At 44.1% G+C, this 27,365-nt stretch overlaps 2 long non-coding RNA genes across 2 annotated transcripts; both read right to left on the minus strand.

Moving 5' to 3' along the window:
* Positions 1-7,074: 7,074 nt before the first annotated feature.
* Positions 7,075-19,585, minus strand: LOC136490916 (uncharacterized). The gene is made up of 2 exons (XR_010767907.1): positions 19,451-19,585; positions 7,075-7,495 (listed from the first exon to the last, which is right to left on the minus strand). It is a non-coding gene; the product is annotated as an uncharacterized lncRNA (long non-coding RNA).
* Positions 19,586-19,980: 395 nt separating this feature from the next.
* Positions 19,981-21,427, minus strand: LOC136493671 (uncharacterized). Its single transcript, XR_010768412.1, has 3 exons — positions 21,341-21,427; positions 20,429-20,609; positions 19,981-20,350 (listed from the first exon to the last, which is right to left on the minus strand). It is a non-coding gene; the product is annotated as an uncharacterized lncRNA (long non-coding RNA).
* Positions 21,428-27,365: the final 5,938 nt, after the last annotated feature.

The following is a 27,365-nucleotide window of genomic DNA, read 5'->3' on the forward strand; positions in this document are numbered from 1 at the left end:
CACCGCATCGCCTCGCCACTGCACCGGCACGCCACTGCCCCGCTAGCCTGACTCCACCACCACCCTAGGTATAACCCCCTCCTCCTTTGCATGCATGTTTTATATGGTCACGTAGCCCAGTTAGGCGTCTCCCATTCGAAAGAGATACGGTCGGAGGTATGCAGATCTTTGCATATCTGCGACCGTATCTCTTTCGGATTGTCCACGTATTTTGGACAGCCCGCGGATGCGTAGATGAGGTTAGTTTCCATGGTTCGCTCCGGTCCGAGATAGACTTTCGGCATCACCTCCCTATTGTTCTCCGGATACACACTCTCCCTTCCAGGACATGTATCGAGAGAACAGCGGGGAGGTGCTGTCGAAATTCTGTCTCGGATAGGAGCGGAGCATTGAAACTGACCTCATCTACGCATCCGCGGGTGGGATTAGGACCTATCCTCACCTATTAGATGGTAGGAACGCCGTGCAGATGCAATTGCTAGTTATATTATTCGCTTATATATGTATATGCCAGAGGATGGAGAACCGTGATTGGATGTACACGGGCCACGCAAGTATGACCCCAGAATGGATGACTAAGACTAATGCTTTCTTGGAGCATTCATTTGGCGAGGCTGCTAGAGGGTCGAGTCGGATGCCATGTCCCTGCAGCAAATGTGACAACCGTGTAAGAAAGAATAGGAAGAACGTGGGGGAAGATCTTTGCAAGTATGGATTCACGGTGAGAGAAAGAGGAGAAAAATATAATTTACTACACGAGGGATTTCCCAAACTAGTTGCTCCCCATATGGTAATTTTGGTGTGCTTTGCCCAAGGGGTTGGTTGATATATATAGGAAGAAAAACTCCCTACATCCACGTCAACTAGCGATATAGTACTAATTGATGTTACCCCCTCCACATTTACTATTGGGCCTAAATAAACATTAAAGCCCATTAGTAAATAAATGCATGGGCCTTTAGGATTTATTAGGATTATTGCACATGGGCTTTGAGCGTTGGGATAAATGAGAGATTTATTATTTTCGGAATTAATTAATTTCGTGGATAAAATAATTCTAGAAAAGTCCAGAATTGATATTTAAGCCACGAAAAATACTCCGGGACCTCCGAAAATTTGGGGAAAATTCTCAGAGACACTTTGGAACTTGATGAACCCAAATAAAGTATTTGGAGCTCATAAAAATATTGTTGGGAACTTTGAACATAAAGATTAAGGTGAAGGAGGTAGGAATTAAATTCCAGAAAGAAGCTGAAAAATTCCTAGAGATAGATATTCGTCTCCTAAACGTATACAAAAACACACATTTTGCACATAGAAACACGAGGTGCGACCGGCATGAATGCAACAAACACGTTTCTACCTTATGATAAATTTTAAATTAATGAAAATTTTTATTTTCCTATTTTTCATGTGCACAATAATTCACAAATAAATCATTTTAACTCTATTTTTAAAAGTGGCAAATTTTAGGGTGTTACAGTTCTCTTAAGGAAACCACTCCTAGAAATGTATACATTTTTAGGGGCGGTTTTCTTAACGTAACCATCCCTAAAAATTGATTTCCAGAAATGGTTGTGTAGCAACCATGCCTCCCGCCAAAGTTACAAACAGTTTCCTATGTGGACCGCCTCTATTAGAAATGGAAACCGTCTGTAAAAATTATTTCTATACTAGTGAATACAATTCATCTTTGCCCTTCTTGATACTGTACAATGTAAGCTTGTATCATACTATCTTATTAAAACTCCGAGTGATGCTAGTGCATAACTATGGGGTGTCAGGTTCTAACACGTGCCCTAACTTTCACCAACAAAGTCCATGGAACAACTTCCATTCAAAGCTTCTTTAGCTTTCTGCATGCATTACTTACTGTATATTTGTGTAACGGACATTAACTGAAAAAGCACGTCGGCTGTTACAGGCTTTGCAGTGCCTCTGTAATTTATGATTGACACAATAGATAAATGAACATACCACCCATTTCCCAAGGCACGCCTGACAGGAACGAAATGATTAGCAGTAGCATGTCATAGCGACCAGAGGGCAGCAAAAGGGTGTCTATATGCTGATTGCTGAACGCGCTTATTTTTATGCCAAAAAAGTCTACCTTCCATCCCTTTTCGATTTTGAAACCAGAAACTTTATTCTCGAGACAAGAATGTCAGATTAGTCAGTACACCAGCCACTCTGCCTTTGTATCTGTACATATTTATAAAGCAGTTCTATTGTCGTGGTAATAAGGCGCGGCCATGGTAATAATGTCTGAACATAGACCTCCTGTCCTCTCCATGTCAAGAAACACACAACTACAAAATTAAACAAAACACACCTATAATCCCTCTGTTGACAATTAATCCATATATGCTACGTCGACAACGGCCCATGTAACAAGGAAAGGATAACATTGGGCACCTATATCAAATGCTGCAAAGCCTCCACATGCAAATCCTGTATATCAACCATTAGCTCGACACATCCGACAAACAAATAAGGCTAATGACATAATTATGTCACCCAATAACATGAAAACAACTTGATGGCATGCGCACCGAACAAATTTGTGTACTACAACCATTAGCTAGTCTTTCTTGTTCTCTAAACCGACTAGGGCAGTGGGTTTTGTGCATGCGCACTTCTCTCTGTGAATAAGAATCGTAACAAACGCACTAAATATTTTGACACGTCCGACAAACAAATAAGGTTGATGATATAATTATGTCACCCAATAACATGAAAACAACTTGATGGCATGCGTACCGACAAATACTTTGGATTTCTAGAGCTATATGGATTTTTATCATTCATATGTATGATTGTGCAATTGTCAGTGTTTTCCTAAACGCTAAACGGTAAACAGTCGGTCACCTACTGTTTAGCCATTATTCGGGCAAAGCGTCCCATTAAATGGGCTAAACGGCCAATTAAACGGGGTAAACGGGTGATTAAACGGAAACGACGCACCACCGTGTAGCATTTACATGGTGTTTAAACGGGCTAAACGACCGTTTAGGCGAACAGTGGCAATTGTATGTTGTGTACTAATCCTGACATTTCAAAACATGAGGCATGGTTTGTCTCGGTGGGAACTAGAAAACTATACTTTAGCTCATAATTTCCTTTATAGTATATTTTGTATAAAAAAACCATAACCACAAGAGAGACATTCAAACTCAAATCCAAATATATCATTTTTGCATTACAAAGTTTATATATTGCTGGTTAATATTATGGGGAGACTATGGATTAGGGGTATTTCGCTGGACGTTTTAACATCATGTATTGATGGTGGTAGCTAATCCTAGAAACAATAAGTTATACGAAATAAGATTGTATTGATTTCTTATTAACCATCTAGTGAATGGACCGTTGAAAACAAAATGTCTAGTGAATGCACGCCAATCACATTTCCTAAAAAAAATCATTCTTCCTTTCTTGTACACAACACAAACAAATTTCAACACTACTACTATGTCATTTTAACGGATTATACCTCTCCCTAAAACTTAGATTCGACAAATAACAATGCTTGCCTTTCTTTTAGCAGATAGGAGATGTGCAGAACTCAGAAATTAATATATCATGAGAACCAAGAAAAATCCGTGGGCAAACTCAAATTATGATAGTCTTCTAATAAGAACAACTTTAGATTAGAAGATTTTAGTATCAGCATGCCAAATTATATATTGATCACAGTAAACTGTGTATGCTGTTCCATAACCTCTACAGCCAATAAGGCCCTCTGCTGCATACATAGCTTGATGACATCGTGAAGTAACTTGATGTGGTTTAGGGTTGTCGACAAATTCTGTCTGTCCTCACTTTTGAGCAATTTTATCGCCACCTATGAGCCAAGTCAGGGTTCACGGGTCTTCTTGAAATTGATGGGGCACGGCCTGCAGAAGAAGCAGATCGGGCAGAACTTTAGTATTCAGACAACCTTGTCAACTTTACAGAGAAAACTGGATGTTTGTTCAGGCAACCCGAAAGTAGACAAAAGTGTTACCATGATTACCTCTAAATTTCTAGCTGCTAAAACTGTAGACTATGGGGTTTCACTAATGCAATTAGAACACCATGATTTTCACAAACATAGCTATGGCTTTGCTGCTTTAGCCACAAAAGAATTATTTCTTTTGATGTAAGATACCACCTGGGGAAAGACCAACCTCATAAAAAATTAGATCACTCACTAGAAGAGTCATCTACTACGATAGACCCATTACTAAATGATAAATTTTCTTCTCTGAAACACACTAACATATATCAAATCAAGCAACTTCCAAGTGATAAGTTTTTTTCCTTATAGTATGTTGAACAGTATGCTTACTTCCATATGCTTCCTACAATTCAGGATTTGTTCCTTACGCAATAATGGTAACATCTATCTTAGATGTTTTTTATAAGACAATCAAGGTTCCAGCAAGTATTTAGCTCGACAAACATGGCACGAGTAAACAGCAATACGACACCCTTATAAGTCTTCTTATCGTCACTACTAATATTTCCTACATATACAATCAGTATTTGCAAATATTATACCTTTGTTGCATTTCCAGTATATTGGATAATTGACGAGAGTCTAACATAGGGATATATGTTAAGTCCCTGGGAAAGAGGAAGCTGACCGGTGGACCCCCGACCGATCCCATAGATGGCTCGGGGGCTATACGCATTAGGTAAGCTTGCGCGCACCCTTTGGAAGGAGTCAGGGTGAGCCCGAGCGCCCCGCCGCTGCCACCACTCAAGGCTCTCACACACACTTACAAAATTACTTTGTCTCTCACTCCAGTGCTGAAGCAGAGTACCGTGCCATCACCCATGCCGTCACCTAGTGCTGCTGGTTGCGCCAGCTTCTTCGGGAGCTCCATCTACCGCTACACTCCACCATGGTTGTCTTCTATGACAACATCCTTGCTGTATACATGACAGCAAACCCCGTCCATCACCGCTAGATCAAGCACATCGAGATCGACTTTCACTTCGTCCGTGAGAAGGTCGCCCTTGGTGAAGCTCGTGTTCTCCATGTGCCGCCTTCACATCAGTTCACGGATATCATGATTAAGGGCCTGCCTGTATAATTATTTACTGATTTTCGGTCCAATCTATGCGTCCGTGATCCTCCCGCTACAACTGCGGGGGCCGGGGTGTTAGATGTGTATATATCTAGGGGTCTAATTGTAAACGTATTGACGGCCTTGTGGCTATATATATGAAAGTCACCCCTCCCTAATGGGTGTGAGGTGTTCTCCCTATTCCTTTCTACGCTATGGAGTGTGAGATATATTTGAACTACATGTTTGTGAAATGTTGTAAAATTGACTTACATATTATGATCCTAGACGTGATGAAAAATGAGAAGTGAATGTTTTGTGTTGTTCTTTTTGGTGGGCTTGATAGATTATCGAGTTTAGTTTGTTTCGAATGTCATTAGTGTGGTGACGGTGACGTACAAGCAGCGGCGGATCCACAGGGGGGGGCTGGGGCTCCAGCCCCCCCTAATTTCTTGATTTCAAGCCTAGTCACTGTAGCAAAAACTTGATTTCACCATTAAATCTTCATGCAAATCAACATCTCCATTGTTTTAGCCCCCCTTATCCCGCATCATGCATCCGCCACTGCGTACAAGCATATTTGAACTAGGTTAAATTAGGCCATTCTGCTGCTGGTGCGTTCCAAAATATTTTATCAATTCAAGGTTGTAATGTTGAATTAATAATTTTTTTATTTGCTAGAATTATGCTCGTGCGTTGCACGGGAGCCCTAAGTTTTTGCCCACGCCTACAGTGATGTACGTGCCTGCAGCTCATGTCTGTGATATCTGACTGTCTCCTTCCACCATACAAGCGGTGGAGGCACTGCTGTCTAGACCATGTTGCTGGTTTCAGACCACACCATTGAAGGAAGGTGGCTCGTTGGTTGCTATTTTTTTAAGAAAAAAAATCAACTCACACCCAGGCCACAATAATGATTAGTCCACAATGTCTTCTTACATGTCATGTGTCCCTGAACCTGAACTGAAAGAGAAAGGATGTTATTCTATACTGATTGAAAAGGTTTCTCATGTGATTATTCTACATTTGTTTCTTCATATATTGACTTGAAGCTCATAGCTTGTCTCAATCTACTATCACACTGAAACATAGGGAACAGATGACCAATATAAACAATTGAACAAGAGATGGAGGTGCTGGAGGCCTGTACCATGCAAAGGTACAATGTTATCAACTCTGAAATATTTGCAGTCTCACCTTCTCAATTGGCTTTGAGGCTTAGATGGCGTGATATCGTTTCATTCATCTAGATGCACCATTGCCAAGTATACCTATTGACAAGTATTAAAGCGTGATTGAATTAGTCAGTAATTTTGAAAGTGCAGAGTCAAATTTTCAGTGCAAATCTGAGGGAGAGAAGAGAACTTGTGAGTCACCTTTGCAGCCTGGAAGAGAGGAACCCGATGCAGGAGAGGCGTCAGAATGGGCAGCGATCCATGATTGGAAACCGGGTGCGGGAGGCGGCCTAAAATCGCACCAGCAGCAATAAGACGTCTGTATATGGCATGATTGTTTGCCTTTCGGAAACGGAGTTTGTTTTGGAAACGGGCCTTATCTGTTGCGGAATATGTGGGTCACGGTGATTACGTAGGTCACGGGTCGCCTGGACGGGGTTTGCGAGTGGGATCGGGCGGGGTTAACGTAGGGACGCAGATGATAAGCTTAGTTATTTTTTAGGTGTAGAGATAGAGATTTGACAAAACTTGTGATTTTTCATATAGGTTCGCCCTCGGTAATGTAATCTCTTAAAGCAAGACAACTAAACTTGAGGGGAAATCTGAAACCTAACAAAACATATTTAAAGCTTTTTATTAAGTCGTCACGTAATTACACAGAAAAATTCGTCATGACATTTTCTGCCACTGATTTTGGCTGTACGGGGCTTTTCAGGCCCTTGGCTACATACTGTTGGTGTGAGTCGTCTGTCACTGCATCCCAAGACAGAGAAATGCAGGCGTCGGATGCGAAATACCAAAACTACAAAACTCACTGGGACTGGGCCAATTCAAGCAATCAATCATTCATTAATTACATATAGATTATATATATAAGCAGGAATACAAGCATCATAAATAAAGCAAGCATAGATCTCCTTGCCAGTACGTTTTATTGTTGGAATAAATAAATAAATAAAGCAAATTAATAAAACACAAGACCATCATCGAAATGAAATGCCGAACGAGAGTAGTTAGCATCGGCATCTGGTGGTCGATCGGTACGGTCGCAGTCGCAGGCACGCGCATCATCCAGTTGATGGCGAGCGAGCTGGTTTAATTAGCAGGGCTTAATGCAGATGCAGCGTCTGCGGAAGGTGCTGCACCTGCCACCCATGAAGCCTTCACTAAGGCACACGGTGGCGCAGTTCTCTTTGTTCGTGCATATCCCAGCAAATCGCTCGCTGTCCTTCTCGCATTCCCTCGCGTGCACCGCCGGTGCCATATCTATCTCGTCATCAACCACATACAAATGCACGCACAGCAGACCGCGGGTTAGTTATCAGGATGTATATATCACAAAGAATTGTACAGAAAGCATTCTTAAGTAGAGGTCAGTATTAATGGAACATTTGCAGAGACGGTCGGGTGGTCACAAGCCTACAACAATTAATGGCTGGCTGTACATGTAGAGAGATGTGGTCCTACCAGGCTTTTATGAATGCCATCAATTTTGAAGTGGTTTGGTGTGTAATTTAAATTAAATTTCACATCAAACCACTCCCGTAGATTGAGGCGGATATATACATGCGTATATAAATAAGACCTTATCAGGATCAAAACTTCCATTACTATAAATAATCAATTATTAGAGGTGGCCAAAATCGATTTCTACGAGACCAATTAATGCAACTGTGTTTCAATCCAACAAAAATCTCTAGAAACCTTACATCTCGAGGGCGGTTTGGCAACCGTACTAGAGGTGATCCGAAACCAAACCCTCGTATCAGCCTTTACATATATATTTTCTGATACAACATAATGTGCAGACAAACGATCTATCACTAGAAAATTCCACTATATAAAAATATATAAAAAACCTACATAACATTGAATATATTATTATCAGAAGCGAATGACACAGCGTGCAAACCAAAATCAGTTTAATTATATAACTCTTTATATACATCTACATAACATTGAATAGTACCCAATATTTTCTTCCTAAAAACATAAAGTTTTACGATTCCTAAAAAATATTGGAAGGAATAAAGAAGGCCATCTTCAAGAGTCTTTAATAATCCACTCCTAAAATATAGAAGACAATTTTACATCAGAAATCCTATACTATTTCTAAATTATCCTAACCACTTTTATACATTCTTTCTCTCTTGTATATTTGCATTAGGAACCCTTTCATACTCTTTATTCTTTCCACGCCCTTCCACCTTTAGATTGGCCGACAAACACGAGCGGGAGAGAGAAGTTACGTGCGACTCGGAAGCGCGTAACTTTACGCAGAACAGGGTGACTTTTCCCAAGTTGTAAAAGATTAGGAGGATGCATAAGGAGTTGTTGGAACATTTGCATTAGGTTTTTTCTCATCTTGCTAAAAACCAAGGATTAGGAAATGATTTAGGAAACTCTGGGAGACGCTCTAAGGTCTTCCGAGGCTAAAAAAATAACACCTCTCACCCCTGTGCCTCATCGGATTTGAACCCAAGACCTCATGCATTGCCTTACGCGTATCTTTCCACCCCACCTGCACAGCACATGTGATCACTGATTTGTGAGCATGTGGAGATGTCCTGGTTTGTGAGCATCGTACGTGACAACGTGGTCGAAACTTTTTCAATTTTTTTCCACGACATACGCATACGATACGGCGACAACTCAACAAGTTTCATGATTTTCGGAATTCGTTCGCATTTTATACAATTAAAAAACCACTCCCACGCAAGTTGGTGGCGTTGCCCCGTGAGCATGTTGATCAAAATTTCGAGACAGTTCCTGGATTTAGCCTAAATTTACACTAAGAAACAAGGATAACATTTTTTGAACGAATGTAATCCATTATTCAATGCACCTGCAGTTCAAACTTACATTTTCTGGAAAAATTCAACAAAACAAAATAAACTATAGAAATATGCCAAAAGGCAATGAAAATGTCTCAAATTTAAACATGTTGTTTGTGGTAGTGTACTAAAGCTTCAAAAAAAATTGGTGGCAAAAAACCAAAAAAAAATTATTTTGCCGAGTGCCTAGGGTTGGCACTCGACAAAGTAATAACTTTGCCAAGTGCCGCCCAGCTGGCACTCGGCAAAGAGCTACTGATTTTTTTTAAAGCTTCGCCGAGTGCCAGATCACGACACTCGGCGAAGAAAATTGACTTTGCCGAGTGCCGCCGATCTGGCACTCGGCAAAGCCGCCTTATCTTCACCCGCGCCCGGCCGGCGCGCTCTCTCTCTCTCTTTCTCTCATTTCTCACTCCCTCTCACCTCTCTCTCCCACAGCCGCCACCGCCGCACACCGCCGGCCACCGCGCCTCCGCCCCGACCCGCGCCTCCGCACACCGCCCGCCACCGTGCCTCCGCCCCGGCCCACGCCTCCGCACACCGTCGGCCACCGCGCCTCTGCCCCGGCCTACGCCTCCTCACACCGCCGACCACCGCGCCTCCGCCCCAGCCCATGCCTCCGCCCCGGCCCGTGCCTCCGCCACACCGCCGGCCACCGCGCCTCCCCGTGCGACGGCTCCTCGCCGGCCGGCGCCCCCAGGCCGCCTCCCGCGTGGGCCCCAGCACCGCCGTGGCACACCCCGCCGATGGCCACCGCCCCCGCCCGGCCTCCACCGCCCGCGCCGGCCCCCTCGGTGGCCACCTCCCCCGCCTGCGCGCCCCCCTCGGCAGCCACCTCCCCCGCCGGCGGCCACTGCATAAGAGAGGAGGAGGAGGCGCGCCGTGGCCACCGTCCCCGCCCGGCCTCCACTGCCCGCGCCGGCCCCCTTGGCGGCCGCCTCCCCCGCCTGCGCGCCCTTTGGGGGACACCTCCCCCTTCGGCGGCCACTGCCCCCGCCGGTGGCCACTGTAGAAGAGAGGAGGAGGAGGCAGGGGAGAAGAGAGGAGGAGGGGAGAAGAGAGGAGGAGAAGGAGAAGGAGAGGAGAAGGAAGGTGTCGGCCTAGGCCCGTTGACCCTCACGCCGCTGCGGTCGTCCCCGCCGTCGTCGCCGACCCTCGTTGTTGCCATTCTCGTCGCGAAGGTATGCCCTACACCTGTAGTAGTTAGTAGTAGTACTTAGTAGTGTTAGTAGTAGTTAGTAAGTAGTAGTAGTTAGTAGTTAGTAGTGTTAGTAGTATTGTTAGTAGTAAGTAGTGTTAGTGTTAGTGTTAGTAGTAGTTGTACTGGTAGTAGTACTTGTTGTTGTACTACTTCGATACATTCATCTGCATGGAAAGAGAACTAAAGTACATGGCTCGTCTTGGTATATATATGTTTGTTGGCCTTTGTGCCTATGTTTGGTATATATGTGGTTGTTGGCCATCGCGTCTACGTTTCTTGTAGGTTTTGGAAACCTCCCCGTGCAGGGGAGGTGCTGCCGAAATTTTCAATGGATTCTAACCTATTGCCTTTTTATGTAGGAGAAGGACCCGTGGGAGGGACTCGGCGACCCTGATCATCTTCGTCGGCGCTGCTGGTCTACCTGCACCGCATTGCCTTGTCACTGCACCGACACGCCACTGCCCCGCTAGCCTGACTCCACCGCCACCCTAGGTATAACCCCCTCCTCCTTTGCATGCATGTTTTATATGGTCACGTAGCCCAGTTAGGCATCTCCCGTTTGAAAGAGATACGGTCGGAGGTATACAGATCTTTGCATATCTATGACCGTATCTCTTTTGGATTGTCCATGTATTTTGGACAGCCCGCGGATGTGTAGATGAGGTTAGTTTCCATGGTTCGCTCTGGTTTGAGACGGACTTTCGGCATCACCTCCCTGTTGTTCTCTGGATACACACTCTCCCTTGCTGGACATGTATCGAGAGAACAGCGGGGAGGTGCTGTTGAAATTCTGTCTCGGATAGGAGCGGAGCATTGAAACTGACCTCATCTACGCATCCGCGGGTGGGATTAGGACCTATCCTCACCTATTGGATGGTAGGAACGCTGTGTAGATGCAATTGCTAGTTATATTACTCGCTTACATATGTATATGCCAGAGGATGGAGAACCATGATTGGATGTACACGGGCCACGCAAGTATGACCCCAGAATGGATGACTAAGACTAATGCTTTCTTGGAGCATTCATTTGGCGAGGCTACTAGAGGGTCGAGTCGGATGCCGTGTCCCTACAGCAAATGTGACACCGTGTAAGAAAGAATAGGAAGAACGTGGGGGAAGATCTTTGCAAGTATGGATTCACGCCAAACTCTACCTGCTGGATCCACCATGGTGAAGCCGATCATATTAGAGAGGAGGTGGTGAGACCATGCCTCGAGGCTTTTGATGGAGATGCTGGGGTAGCAGACTGGATGGATGACTTTCAGGAGGCACAGTTCAGTGATGGATTAGAGGACGAGCCAAAGGAATCCGCAAAGGCGTACTACGATATGCTGTCTTCGGCACAGAAGCCCCTTCACGAAAAGACAATGGTTTCGCAACTGGATGCCATTGGACGCCTAATGGCGTTCAAGTCGCAGTGTAGCATGAGTCGAGACAACTTCGATGGTATGTTGGCAATTGTTGGATCCCTGCTTCCGGAGGGTCACATTCTACCAAAGAACTTGTACGAGTTACAGAAACTTCTCCGTGCCCTTAAGATGCCATATGAGCACATCCATGCTTGTTCGAATGGTTGTGTCCTATTTAGGAAAGATCACGAGAAAGCAACGCACTGTCCAAAGTGCAAATCCTCTAGGTATCTAGAGGTCGACACTAGTGAGGGCAAGAAGGAATAGCTTGGTATCCCCGCGAAGGTCCTACGGTACCTTCCTGTCATACCGAGAATCCAACGGCTGTACATGACAGAGGAGTCCATGAAATAGATGACATGGCACAAACATGGCAAAAGATACAATGCTGACAAGATGGTACACCCATCGGATGGCGATGCATGGACCCATTTCGATGACATACATCATGGTAAAGTTGAGGAGACTCGGAATGTACATGTAGCGCTGGCAATAGATGGGTTCAACCCCTATGGATTGCTGGCGGCCCCGTACACTTGTTGGCCCATGTTCGTGATCCCCCTCAATCTCCCCTCGGCGTCATGTTTCAACCCAAGAACGTATTCTTGTCACTGATAATTCCTGGACACCCGGGGAACAAGATGGGTTTGTTCATGGAGCCTCTCATTGATGAATTGATCCTTGCTTGGGAAAAGGGGGTACTAACATACGACCGAGCTACAAAGAAGAACTTCACAATGCATGTATGGTACCACTACTCCCTGCATGACTTCCTGGCGTATGGCATATTCTGCGCGTGGTGTGTTCATGGGAAGTTCCCATGCCTAATATGCAAGACAACTGTGAGGTTCACTTGGCTGAAGAGGGGTGGCAAGTTTTCTTTGTTTGACCAACATCGTCAATTCCTCCCTCTTGACCATCCATTCAGACAAGACATCAAGAACTTCAGGAAAGGGGTTCAAGTCACCGACCCTGCACCTCAGATGATGACCGGTGCCAAGGTCCATGCTGAGATAGAGGCTCTCAAAGATGATAAAGAGAAAGGTGGTTTTATTGGATATGGTGAGGAACACCAGTGGACTCATAAATCGGGCTTGACTAGGCTCCCCTATTTCAATGACCTTCTTGTTCCACACAACATTGATGTAATGCACACAGAAAAGAATATCGCCGAGGCGCTTTTTGCAACACTCATGGACATTCCTAATAAGTCAAAGGACAATGTTAAGGCTAGACTAGACCTGGCAACGATGTGCGATAGGCCAAAGCAAGTCATGAAGCCTCCCGCGCCCAGCAAGAAATGGAGAAGGACTCCGGTTGATTTTGTCTTGAAAAAGGACCAAAGGAAGGAAGTACTACATTGGATCCGGACATTAATGTTCCCTGATGGGCATGCGGTGAATTTGAGTAGGGGAGTGAACTTGTCCACTATGTGAGTCTTAGGGATGAAGAGTCATGACTACCACATATGGATTGAGCGGCTCCTTCCTGCGATGACCCAGGGATACGTCCCTAAGCATGTGTGGCGCGTGCTGACAGATTTGAGCTATTTCTTCCGCCAGCTTTGTGCCAAGGAGTTATCTCGGGACGTGATTGATGACTTGGAGAAAGTGGCACCTGTGTTGCTCTGCAAGTTGGAGAAGATCTTCCCACCTGGCTTCTTCCTGGCGATGCAGCATCTGATTTTGCACCTACCGTACGAGGCACGAATGGGGGGACCCATGCAGGCCCATTGGTGCTATACAATTGAGAGAAGTCTAAAGATTCTTCGGAAAAAGTGTAGAAATAAAGCCAAAATTGAGGCTTCTATGGCAGAGGCATTCATTCTGGAGGAGGTGTCAAACTTCATAACACATACTATAAGGATGGCCTTCCTAGCATGCACAATCGTCCCTCTCGTTACAACGCGGACGAGAGTTCATCGAACCTCAGCCTTTTCAAAGGGCAACTTGAAAAGGCAAGCGCATCGGGCACCAAGATCTTGCGGCATGATGAGTGGCGCACTATCATGGTGTATGTGTTGTTGAACCTTGACGAAGTGAAGCCTTATGTGCAGTAAGTTCTCAATGAGCTTGTTACATATGCCCTTGTCACTATCCTCCATCTATCGAACCCCCTTATCTCTTGTTTTTTAGGGAATTTCTGAATAAATACTCGAGAGGGAATAGGGCTCCTTCCCCTCAAGAAGAAGATAGTCTTCTCAAAGATGGTGTGCCTGATTTCATATCCTGGTTCGATACGAAGGCACCATCCAATTTACCTCATTCAACCTTTGACATCCCACTTTGCTCCTACGAGCGAGTAATGTAACGATCTATCCGGCCTCACCTTGCAGGCCCGCAAGGATGTGGAAATGGATGCTGAGTTGAAAGGGCTCGCCAAAGGCTTTGCCTACAAGGTCAAGTCATTCACCGTTTATGATGTGAATGGCTATCGCTTTCACACAAGAAACTACGAGCGGAGTCGGCCCAATCGGAAAACCACGAATACCGGAGTTCGTACGCCCGGCACCGATGAGCGCGACTACTACGGCATAGTAGAAGAAATATACGAGCTTAATTTTGAGTGTCGCAAAGCTCCTAATTAAGTCATATTCAAATGCCATTGGTTCGATCCTAATGTCACGAGAACAGCCCCTAAGATTGGACAAGTCAAAATTCATTAGGATTCTATCTATCAACGAGAGGATGTCTATATTGTGGCTCAACAGGCCACGCAAGTTTATTATCTCCCATGGGCGTGCCAAAAAGACCCCAATCTTATCGGTTGGTACCTTGTGCAGTTGGTATCACCGCACAGTAAACTGCCTATCCCAAATGATGAGGATTACAACTTTGACCCAAACACATGGGAGTTCTATCAACCAGAGGGGCTACAAGGGAGGTTTGACATAGACATGTTTTTGCTGATGGGCATGGAAGTAGACAATGACATTAATCAGGATGATGGAGATGAGGACGACGGAGAAGAGGTGCAAAATGCTAAGGACTTACAAATGCTTGAGCGATTACAGTTAGGCAATGACAATGATGACAACGATGGAGATGAGCCCGATTTACTCGACAATATTGATAGTGATGACGACACCTATGATCCAGCCGCTGCCGATCCTGAAGAATATTTCTAATTCATGTAATACTATATTATTATTATTATTATTGCAATTATGTTTCGTTCATTTTGCATCTCTTTATAAGTACTTGTAATTTAACTGTGCTAATTGGTTTACTCTTTGAAATTGCAGGCACTCGACAAAATGTTGGGCGGAAGGCAGGCCCATCGGGGGTCAACTCCCTCTACATGAGGGAGCGCTCACCACCCCACGCTGAGGAGGACCCCTTGCCGGAGCCGCCGACGAGGAGGACGAGGAGCGGCCGTCCCCGCGGTCGTCCGAGGACGAGGGTGCAGTCGGCTGCCACCCTGTCGGTGGACGAGGATGACCAGGTGGTGGGCCTACACATAGGAGGGGGTGGCACTTCCTCTGACTCGTCGGACCATGGGGATGTGGTGATAGCGACACCAGGGGGTTCCACTAGCACTGCCTCTAGCTCTACCTTGTCGGGAGTCTACTTGCGTGGGCCCTCGCAGCTCCCGACATGGCCGATCCCACTTCATCGGCGCCCGGTGATTCGACCCAGCGGCGACAAGTATTATTTCACTACTATTTCATATGACATGCTGAAAATCGAACTGGAGACTAACAATTCTTCTTAATGACTCTTGCAGCAACTGGGAAGTTGTGTCCGTAACGGGCCGGCACATCAATGGCACCCTGGGCCTTCTGATTCGGCAGCACTACCCTAGCATGGTCACCTATGCCTCGGTGACTTCGCCGCCCTGGACATGGGACCACTTCTACGCCGCCGAGGACAGCGAGTTCGGCACCGTTGCGGCGCGGATCAAGGCCGAGTTCTGGGGTGAGTCTTCATCGCACTAAATTGGTCAATACTATGCATTCATTGGTCGTTCTTGAAATAATGAAATGATACATGATGTCTGTATGCAGGACTTCTTCAGGTGCAACGAAGGGTTTGAGGACCGGGCAGCGTGAGTGCAGGACAAGGTCTGTAGGTCCCGACTCTCAGACTTGTACCACGAGACGCGGCTCCAGTGCATCATCAACTACAGCGCCGACGTCCTTGGTCAGGTGGTGAGGAAGGCCGATGCTAGGACCAGGACGTTCACCAAGGAGCAGTACCTCTTGGTAAGTACGAAACATTGATACTGACTCCTTCCATGAAGAATAGGTAGGCTTCATTTCATCTTCTGACATATCAATAACTTGATGGCATGCAGCAATGTCCTGATTGGTGCGCTAGGCACCACCTCTGCTGGGAGGCCATTGTGGACAGGTGGCTCTTGGAGGAGTGGGCGGAGAAGCACAACATCCGTCGGGACTGCCGCCTGCAGATGGGTGGGGCGCCACACCACCAAGGCAACCGGAGCCTCAGCGCATACGCCTAGACATGGGTAATCTTCTTTGTGTTTTCATCTTTATTTATTTATTCTAACGCTCAATTCTCATTACTTGTAATCATCTTTGTGTTTTCCTCGCAGTCCCAGGCGTACCAAGGCCAGGAATGCAACAAGTTCATGGCACACGCCCTGGCACACAAGGGCAAGGTGACGGCCCTGGAAGTCACCTACAACCCGGTGGACGGGCCCGAGGCGTACACCAGCATGAGCGTCCATAGCAAGCTTAGCGAGTACACCTCGGCGGCCCGCGAGCACCATGGGGAGGACTTTGATCCGGCCACCCAGCTCCTGGACACAGACCTCCTGATGAGGCTAGGAGGAGGGAAGCAGCACGACCGGTACTGGATGGCGGATAGCACAGTCAACTCCGCCTATGTTCCCATCCTCGCCGACATTCGAGCAAGGAGCACGAGCTCCTCCCTCCCCATACGCTCTCGGCAGCAGAGCTCACAGCAGTAGATGGTGGAACTCCACGTTAGTACTGTTTTATTCGTCGTTCATTGCTTTTACACATCTACCTTGCCTTTGCATTGTTTAAACATTGCGGGTGGAATGTTGCAGGTCGACTTGCAGAGGTTGGAGGCCCAGCAGGCGGCCCAGGCGGAGGCCCATCGGCTGGAGATGGAGGTTGTACAAGCCCAGAGGGCGGCCGAGACGCAGAGGCTATAGGACATGTTCAGCTTCATGGCGAGCCATTAGGCCTTGCCAGGTGTGGTCGTGCCCCAGTCGCTACTCGCTCCAGTTGTGGCTCCTCCTCCTGTAGGGACTCCGGTGACTATATATGGTTGTTTATTCCTTTAGCTTGTGTGGCCCTCCTGTAGATACTCATGAATTCGCTTCTCCTTTGTGCAGCAACAGTCGGCGGGTTCAAACCCGACTCCTCAAGGTGGCCCTTCTCCACAGGCCAGGTGGACAACTGGCCCTCCTCAAGGTGGCAGTTCACACTCTGGGTGGGGAGGCTGGCAGTAGGTACCATTTATTTGTTTCTTTTCATGTTGCATGGACTTGTGTTAGACTTAGCCTTATGTTGGACTACTACTAGAGACATATATATATTGTGATGGATATTGTCATGGATGATGCGAATGTATGTGATGAATTATGGACAATGGATTTGTATGTGATGTATTATGGATGGTGGATGTGTATGTGATGGAATATGGATGTGTATGTGATATATCCTGTGCTGTGTGTTGATATATATGTGATTTCTTTGTTTGCGTTGATGGAAAGCAAAAAAACAAAAAAATAGCATTTTTCCCTCTTTGCCGAGTGCCGTGACCATGGCACTCGGCAAAGCTGGGAAGCAGAGACCCAATTTCCTAGCTTTGTCGAGTGCCAGAGCCATGGCACTCGGCAAAGATTTTTTTTAACAAGAAAAAAATTCTTTGCCGAGTGCAAGAGTATGGCACTCGGCAAAAAATTTTCAAAAAAAAAAGAAAAAATTCTTTGCCGAGTGCCGCTGAGGTGGCACTCGGCAAAGAGGCCGTCAGAGTTGACGTCGGTTTTTTTTTTGCCGAGTGCTGACGTGACACTCGGCAAAGGCTTTACCGAGTGCCCGATATGTGGCACTCGGCAAAGAAACCTTTACCGATGGGTTCTTTGCTGACTGCTCTTTGCCGAGTGCGGCACTCGGCAAAGCCTTTACCGAGTGTATTTCGGGCTTTGCCGAGTACCGCAGGCACTCGGCAAATTACCGGTTTCCAGTAGTGAGAGACGGTCGGGTGGTCACAAGCCTACAACAATGGCTGGCTGTACATGTAGAGAGATGTGGTCCTACCCGGCTTTTATGAATGCCATCAATTTTGAAGTGGTTTGGTGTGTAATTTAAACTAAATTTCACATCAAACCACTCCCGTAGATTGAGGCGGATATATACATGCGTATGTAAATAAGACCTTATCAGGATCAAAACTTCCATTACTATAAATAATCAATTATTAGAGGTGGCCAAAATCGATTTCTACGAGACCAATTAATGCAACTGTGTTTCAATCCAACAAAAATCTCTAGAAACCTTACATCTTGAGGGCGGTTTGGTAACCGTACTAGAGGTGATCCGAAACCAAACCCTCGTATCAGCCTTTACATATATATTTTCTGATACAACATAACGTGCAGACAAACGATCTATCACTAGAAAATCCCACTATATAAAAATATATAAAAAAACCTACGTAACATTGAATATATTATTATCAGAAGGGAATGACACAGCGTGCAAACCAAAATCAGTTTAATTATATAACTCTTTATATACATCTACATAACATTGAATAGTACCCAATATTTTCTTCCTAAAAACATAAAGTTTTACGATTCCTAAAAAAATATTGGAAGGAATAAAGAAGGCCATCTTCAAGAGTCTCTAATAATCCAGTCCTAAAATATAGAAGACAATTTTACATCAGGAATCCTATACTATTTCTAAATTATCCTAACCACTTTTATACATTCTTTCTCTATTGTACATTTGCATTAGGAACCCTTTCCTACTCTTTATTCTTTCCACGCCCTTCCACCTTTAGATTGGCCGACAAACACGCGCAGGAGAGAGAAGTTACGCGCGACTCGGAAGCGCGTAACTTTACGCAGAACAGGGTGACTTTTCCCAAGTTGTAAAAGATTAGGAGGATGCATAAGGAGTTGTTGGAACATTTGCATTAGGTTTTTTCTCATCTTGCTAAAAACCAAGGATTAGGAAATGATTTAGGAAACTCTGGGAGATGCTCTAAGGTCTTCCGATGCTAAAAAAAATAACGCCTCTCACCCCTGTGCCTCATCGGATTTGAACCCAAGACCTCATGCATTGCCTTACGCGTATCTTTCCACCCCACCTGCACAGCACATGTGACCTTGGATGGGAAGCTTTCTCATTGATCTAGCCCATCGGAGGACCTTTAGTCCAGGTTCTGGGTTCGTAACACCAACCGGAATTAAATGACCCTTTAGTTTGGGTTGGTAACACCAACCAAGACTAAAGGGTCTACCTTTAAAATTTGGGTTGGTGTTACCAACCGGCACTAAAGTACAAGGCTCTTTAGTCCGGGTTGGTAACACCAACCGGGACTAATTTAGACCCTTTAGTTCTGGTTGGTCTTACCAACTGGGACTAAAGTTCCTCTGCAGCCCAGAAAACTTGGACCCGGAACTAATGCTTACATTAGTCTCGGGTCCAAGGCTAGCCGAGACTAATGTGTTGAACTGAAAGTCTATTCTCTACTAGTGATAATATAACCATGCATGCTTGTGTCACCATATATGTGCATAGAATCTACTGTCTTTGTTTCAGAACATACCGGTGGCCACAATCAGCAGGAGAAGAAGGATGACGACCGGCTGGAGCTTACGTGACGACTCCATTACCTTGTCTCCACAGGAATATACGCACGCTTCAGGAATTTACAAAAAAAAATGTATTTTTTTCTCCAAATGACTATGCTTCACTCTTGTGAGAACAGGGGGCATATGGCACCCTGTTTATTTATACACAAGGAAACCAGCATGCAATGCACTTTTGCTCCACAGGTTATTGGGTGGTATATGTCTATTTACAACCAGCTATTTATACTGGTGGTGGAGCTTGAGCTTAAATTTAGAGAGTTGAATTAAGCTAATTAAGATAACGTATAGTTATCTATTGAGAGCTAAATCAAGCGGAGACGGTAACTTATGGACCAAGTTGAAAATGGTGTAGTATGAAAGAAGAATATAGAAATATATCTAACCTCATCAATTCCCTCTTCAACTGGTCTAATATGCTGGATATACACAAATCCTTACTGTAACCCAACTATGAAAACGAAGTCACCCATTTTGATCATTAATGTGGACCATGCATAAACATCTGCTTTATTTGTACTAGTCCAATATATATGGTACATTCATGAGCATAGGAAAACCTTGAGAATCCAATGCTTGAGATGGATGCATAGTACATGGAAAATACCATTACACAAAGTAGGCATCTTGTAATACAAGTTTGTTCCAGAAATACACACAAGTACAACTTAAGATTAAATTTGCAAACTAGATAGATGGTTCCATCCATAGATTCTTGTGCTTGGGTGATACTGAGTGCCCTGACATATGAATCCTTCATCACGGCTTATTCTCATTGTTGTGGGTGATCCTTCGGTACTGATCAACTGAGAGGTCATGGTGGGAATCTGTGGTAGTGGCAGTCGTCGGGGTATAGGCTGTAGCGGTGTCTGACATATTAGTGTTTGTGCTTTCAGAGTTATTGTTCACACCGTTTACGTTGCTAGATGCCTGACCTGACAAATTGCTAACTGAAGGATTCAGTCCACTAGTGGCTAGCTTGATTTGTTCTTTTAGACCTTTGCGGGAAAGTGCTTCATGCCTCATGTATGCTCCACCCTCCACGTCATTGCAAGAGAACAGAACTACCATGCAAAGGGCCATAAGAATGGTATATGCCTTCATCATTTTTGCCCACTGAATACACATATACATATATTTCATAAGAATAATCTAAACACATGTAGTTGAAGTGAAATGAAGAAGTGCTATGAGATATAATTTTAAGCCAACATTCAAATAAAACTGTGCTACAAAGAATAGCATCCGGTGAACAAACTAGACAGTGGATGATAGTAACTATTGCTATAGAAACATTTAACGACCTAAAGTGCCAAATTGAAGTATATATACTTGTACACTATTACAAAATTACAAGTCCAATTGGGTTGTTTAATTATCTAGCAGTAAACATATGTGTGAACAATACACATTTAACATGTCACTTTGAATACTTTGGTGAATTATTTCCAATCAATTATTGGACATAGTTATGTCCTTTGCAATAAAATTATCAACTCATTTACACTTTTAGATACCTAGTTAACATACTCAGAACACAGCTGATCTGTAAATAATTGATGCATACTGATTTGCCACTTTTTGATTACTCCACCAATAAACTTTCTTTTGTTTCCAACAAACACACCAATTCATTATTACTAGTTCATAATTATGAAGTGAATACATCCGATGAAAAAATAGTCATAAGAATATGAATAAGTGTTATATAGCTAAAATCTAATGGGAAAGGGAGGCGAAAAAACAATCTGAGACATGTTATACAGCTAAGACCTTAGACAATCAAGAAGATTATGTCAATTACATATGATATCAGATAAGCTAGGGAAGAAGTTGTGAGCCCTTACAGATTGTAAGTACCATGCCAGCTTCGGACTATGCATATTTACTAATAAGGAGAGTTATGATATATATAGGAGAAAGATAGCTTGGTATTGCGTGAAAGTAAGAATATATTCCCGCAAGTAAGTGGGTTTTGTGCATGCCCGCTTTTTTGACTAATAGCTAAGAATTATAAAGCACCCCTCGAATATTTTCACACATAGGCATGCGAATAAAGCGATTGGCATAATTATGTCGCCAATATCCAGAAAATGACTGATTGGCACGCATACCGAACACGCACTTTGATGTCTACAACACGCACTCATATCATTTGATACATAGATAAGTATATCTCCAGACATTTTCTCCCAAAGAAAGATCAAATACTATTAGTGCCTACTAATATGTGACCAGGATTTCAAACATAGCCTAGGAAAGGGTTACCATGTCTAGATTTTTGAGTCTAATACTATTAGTGCCGATAGATTGTAAGCGGTAACATAAAAAAATGTAAATTACATTAAATATGTACTAGCTTTGTTCTTTGATAAAGAAAACATTTACCAAAATTGCATAGATGGAGGGCGATCTAGTATATGGATTGACAACGAATGTGTTATAGTCTTTTTTTTCTTCGTTGTGTGCACATAGGAAAAGGTTTGACAAATGGGGCTGATATATGGATGGTGATCTAGTATATGGATTGGTTTTTGTTCGAGCTCAGTTGAACAATCTACACAGTAATAATTAAAACCAGTTAGATAAACAGGGCCCAATAACTATCAGCACCAAAGATGATGTGAACCATGCCAAGAGCTGCACTCTATATGTCTTTCTACTACATACATAGCCTGACCATGCAACAGATTGCAGTATTCAAAAAGCATATGTCTACAATATTAACACTGCCTACAACTTGCAGGCTTTCATCAATTTGACGCCAACATGATTGCTCCAGTGTAGGGATTGGTGTGGCATGGAATAGGCCAACAACAGAGTGCCTTGAAAGGAGCTATGATGTGAACCATGCCAACGCTGGCAAATCGTGGTCACCTATTTACCAATGTGCATGACTTGATGCAGTAGATCTTATTTCATGGTTCTAGAGACAGATGAGATCATAGTAAGCTCACCGCTGATTTGATGAATGGAACAAGATATTTTGTGCAGCCATCATGGATTAGTAACTGAATCCGACTCGCTGGAATCCTATAAATTCGCCCTAACTTGCTTCAGGTCATTCCAGGCGACCACCACCAGCTAACTAGACACATGGCTACCAGCTAGAAAGAAAAAGGCAACATAGCTAGCTCAAGAGATAATTGTTAGGCACCATATGCAATCGAGTGCAACCTTGCCTCTAGCATATCTTTAGTTTTACAATTGCAATTATTCTTAACAATAATGTTTGTCACTCTGATCCGTGGTAGGCACCATATGCAATATATTAGCATATATGATTCCCTCTAAGTTCCTAGGTTTTGAAGATGTAGTCCCCGAACTTTTACTAATACCAACAAACACATCATGGTTTTCACAATCCTAGCTATTGCTACCCTGTACTGATGGTTGAAAAGAATTAATATTTAAAAAGAAATATTCCTCCTGAAGAAAGATCAACCTCTCTTACTGCTTCATTGAATATGAGGTCTAGTACGATAGTTTAAGTTCTACTCCGTGTCTTTTCCTGTGACAAACATCATTATTATAGAGATGAGACGCAGCACAGCTAGCAAAACAATAATTAAAATTATCATAATTATATTACATCGAGCAATGTATCTACTTTGTTTTGTTTTCATAGATTCACTTTAACGTTTGTTCGTTTCTCAAGAACAACCTGTACATGTGATTTTATTATAATTCCATTTAAAACAAAACAAACACCAAGACTGTGGAATGTATGTTAACAACCAGATATATTGGTTAGATATACTGCATAACACTTCATATTTTCTTTTATGAAGGAAGGATTTTATTCAAGATCATTACATTGAGCTTATACAATAACCCCGAACACACCTCCAGCTTCTGCATCAAAGTACATAGCCAAAACAAAGAAAGAAAACAAAGCCTGGCACCCTAATAATGACTTTTTCAATCCTGAGACTAGATCACAACCCATGTGCCTAGGAAAAAAAATGCCTTGACCACTATTGTGATGTACCCCATGGTAGGTGGCCTTGCCAACATAGAACAACCCTAAGTGCACCTCCCAACAGGCTCCTTCCTGGGAAGCGTTTCTAGCCTTTTCGCAGTGGATATGACAAAACTAGCTAAGTCGGTTTCAGAAACCGGCTATGACAGCTTCTTCGTTGCGAATCAATCCTCAAGTGATGCTCATTTCAATCTGGGTGTGATATCCCATTGAGTGTAGGACGAGATTTGCGACAACTACCCGAACCTCAATAACCATACCAAAACCTCAATAACCAATGTGGGACTAAACCTTCACAATATTTTATCAACATACACACATTGGCCACCATGGGCATAATTCAAATTGGTGTGGATGTCACATGCACCCAATTGAAGGGATTGATGTTCTTGTTGGCCCAAAACACCCACAACTAAGCAAAACATGACTAGGAAGACTCCCTCTTGGGACTTAACTCCCATAATCTCACATCAACAAACACTTGCCACCATGGGCATAATTAAAAATGTGCCAAATGTCGCAGAGGTGTGCCATGTGCTAGAGAAGGGAAGATGATTTTTTGGGGCTGGCATATCAGAGGTGATGAGCGACAATGGTTTATGCACATAGTGGTGTGTAGAGGGTACAATTTGAAATGATAGATCAGGGAAAGTATTTGTGATCGCCGCCTATTAATTTCCATGAGCATGCACATGCAATTTCCAACTGTTGGTGTGCTCTGTTAGATGACAGTGCATTAGTCTCAATTGACAGGTTTCCACTTGTCGATGATAGAAAATGCCACTCAAATTGGTTGGACGATTGCATGAATTCACTCGGGTTGATTGGCCGAGTAAGAATTTAAGTTGACTTGGCTTATTTTTTATAAAGGAAGGATTTTATTCAAGATCATTAATTCGTTGAGTTGATACAATAATCCTGAACCCACCTCTAGCTTCTGCATCAAAGCACTAAGTGAAGAAAGAAAACAAAGCCTGGCACCCTAATGACTTTCAATCCCAAGACTAGATCACAACCCATGTGTCTAGGAGAAAAAATGCCAGCCTTGACCACTATTGTGATGTATCCCATGTTAGGTGACCTTACCAACATAGAACAACCCTAGGTGCAACTTCCAACAGGTTCCTTCCTAGGAGGCTGAAAGCATCAAGGCCCCTAGTTGGGTTTCGGTGATTAAGGACAATACGTGATTACTGTGACTAACGTGTGTTTTGCAGAGGCAATTAAGTTAGGTCACGGTAATGGAGATCGATTGGGCAATCATGATGGTCATGCCCCTACGATGGAAATCGTTTCGGTTTTCAAAGGATGGACGACAAGGTTAAGGATGGACTAGTTCTAAGTGTCGATTGGAGTTGGAGAGACACTTAGAGTAGTTTAGGACTTTGTTTTTCCTTTGGTCGTACTATTAAGGGGGATATGGATGGGTAGTTTGACCTAGGTGAGTCTAGTGAGTTAGGTGTGATGCACACTTGTTAAAACTAGCACTAGGTAGCTCCAAAACAGCCCTTAGATCTAATGGAGCAAACTTCATTTACATATGATCGAGAGTTAGAAGTGAATGGAGGGTCAAATACTGACCGAACGCTAGTTCTGGGTTGACTGGACGCTGGCGCAGAGCCCGGTCCGTTCATTTCACCAAGGTGAAATCGTCTGGTACGACCGGACGTTGAGAGGTGAAGTTATCGGACGCTGAGAGCCAGCGTCCGGTCGTTTCTAGTAAGGTTCCAGAGAGGAAAATCACGATCGGACGCGTCCGGTCAGTGCTGACCGGATGCTGGTCAGCGTCCGGTCACACTGTAAACACTGGAGTTCGGGTTGTACTAACCGGAGCGTCCGGTCAACATGACCGGAGCGTCCGGTCACCCCGCAGAGGCACATAACGGTTCGTTTTTTAGCCCATGTTATAAATACTCCCTCCACTCGTGTGTGGGGGTACTTTTGCTCATTCCAACAGCTGAGAAACACTTTAGAGAGTGCCAAGAAGAGCAAAGTCCTAGTGAGGTAATTGAGATTTGAGAATCCCAAAGAGAGCCCTCACTAGTGAGATCAAGAGTAGTAAAGTGTGCATACAGCCTTCTCATTAGGCTTGTCGTGGTCAAGTGAGAGTCTGTGCTTGTTACTCTTGGTGATCGCCATCACCTAGATGGCTTGGTGATGATTGGGAGCTTGGTGATCATCCAAAGAGCTTGTGGATGACCCAACTCAAGTTGTGAGCGGTTGTGGGTGATTCACCGCGATAGAGTGTCGAAGAATTAACCCGTAGAGAGTACTTGATCCTTGCGCGGATCAAGGGGGAGCTACACCCTTGTGCGGGTGCTCCAACAAGGACTAGTGGGGAGTGGCGACTCTCCAATACCTCAGCAAAACATCGCCGCGTTCCTCCTTCTCTATTTACTTTGAGCATTTACTTTAAGCAATTCAATACTTGTCTTTACATTCATAGAATTGCCATGCTAGAGTAGGATTAGAACTTAGGTTGCAAGTCTTTTGTGCGGTAGAACATTTAGAAATACTTTGTAGGCACAAGGGGTTAATTGGGCTAACCATAGGATTTAATTATTGCAAAGAAATTTAGAATTAGCCCAATTCACCCCCCCCCTCTTATCCATCTTGATCCTTTCAATTGGTATCGGAGCCTTGTGCTCACATATTTAGGCTTAACCGCCTAGTGAAAGATGTCTCACGGGGACGGACCTCCTCCTATCTTTGAGGGGGACGATTTTCCATATTGGAAAATTTGTATGGAGGCGTATCTAGAAGCTCTAGATGTTCTAATACTTAGAGCCACCTCACAAGGTTTCCCAAAACCTCGGGATGCCGCACACCCACAAGGCGATGAGTTGAACTATGAAAAATGGAATGCAAAGGCTAGAAACACCATATTTAGAGGTCTTTGTAAAGATGTGTTCAACCAGGTGAGGAACCACAAAGACGCCCATGCACTATGGTCGGATGTTTATGCGCTCCATGAGGGAACAAAGAGTGAGCGTGAGGAATGCTATCATCTTGTCATGAAAAAGCTCAACTCTTTTGAGATGCTTCCTAAAGAATGTGCTAATGAAATGTATTCACGTTTGAATGTTCTTGTAGAGGAAGTCAATGGGCTTGGACTTACTCAAATGCAACCATCCGATATTGTAAGAAAGATTTTGAGTGTCCTTCCCATTGACAAATATGGGCATATTATGACCGTGCTACATCAAGGTGATCTTTCCACCGCTACACCGACACAAATATTGGGAAAGATCAATGCTCATGAGATGTACATGCACATCACACCTCAAGATGGCTCATCCTCTACAAAGAAGAAAGAAAAAGACTTAGCATTCAAGGCTAGCCAAGAGAAGGGCAAAGCAAGACTTGAGTATGAGAGCTCAAGTGATGATGAAGTTGATGATGAAAGTCTTGCTCTCATGGTGAAGAAAACCGCTAAGATGCTAAAGAAGCTCAACAAGAGTGGCATCAAGTTTGATGGCAAGAAGAAGAAGTTCTTCACTAGCTCTAGAAGGAAGCCAATCTCCAAGATGGATTGCTACAATTGTGGAGAACTTGGTCATCTAGCTCACCAATGCACAAAGCCCAAGAAAGACAAGTTCAAGAACAAGAACAAGGGCAAGAAAGATGACTCAAACAATGAAGATGAAGATGAGAAGAAAAAGAACAAGCCATGCAAGAAGAGAGATGGCAAGAAGAAGGACTTCCACAAGAAGAAGAAGAGTGGAAAGGCTTACATCGTCGGTGATTGGCTCACGGACATTGATTCATCTAGTGGATCATCCGATGATGATAGTGACAACGAGAAGGTGGCCGCCATTGTTATTGACTCATCATCTTCACTGCCACCACCAACATCATCCTCTACACACTTATGCTTATGGCCAAGGGTG

Source organism: Miscanthus floridulus, chromosome 11, assembly GCF_019320115.1.
Source record: "Miscanthus floridulus cultivar M001 chromosome 11, ASM1932011v1, whole genome shotgun sequence".
NCBI lineage: Eukaryota > Viridiplantae > Streptophyta > Magnoliopsida > Poales > Poaceae > Miscanthus > Miscanthus floridulus.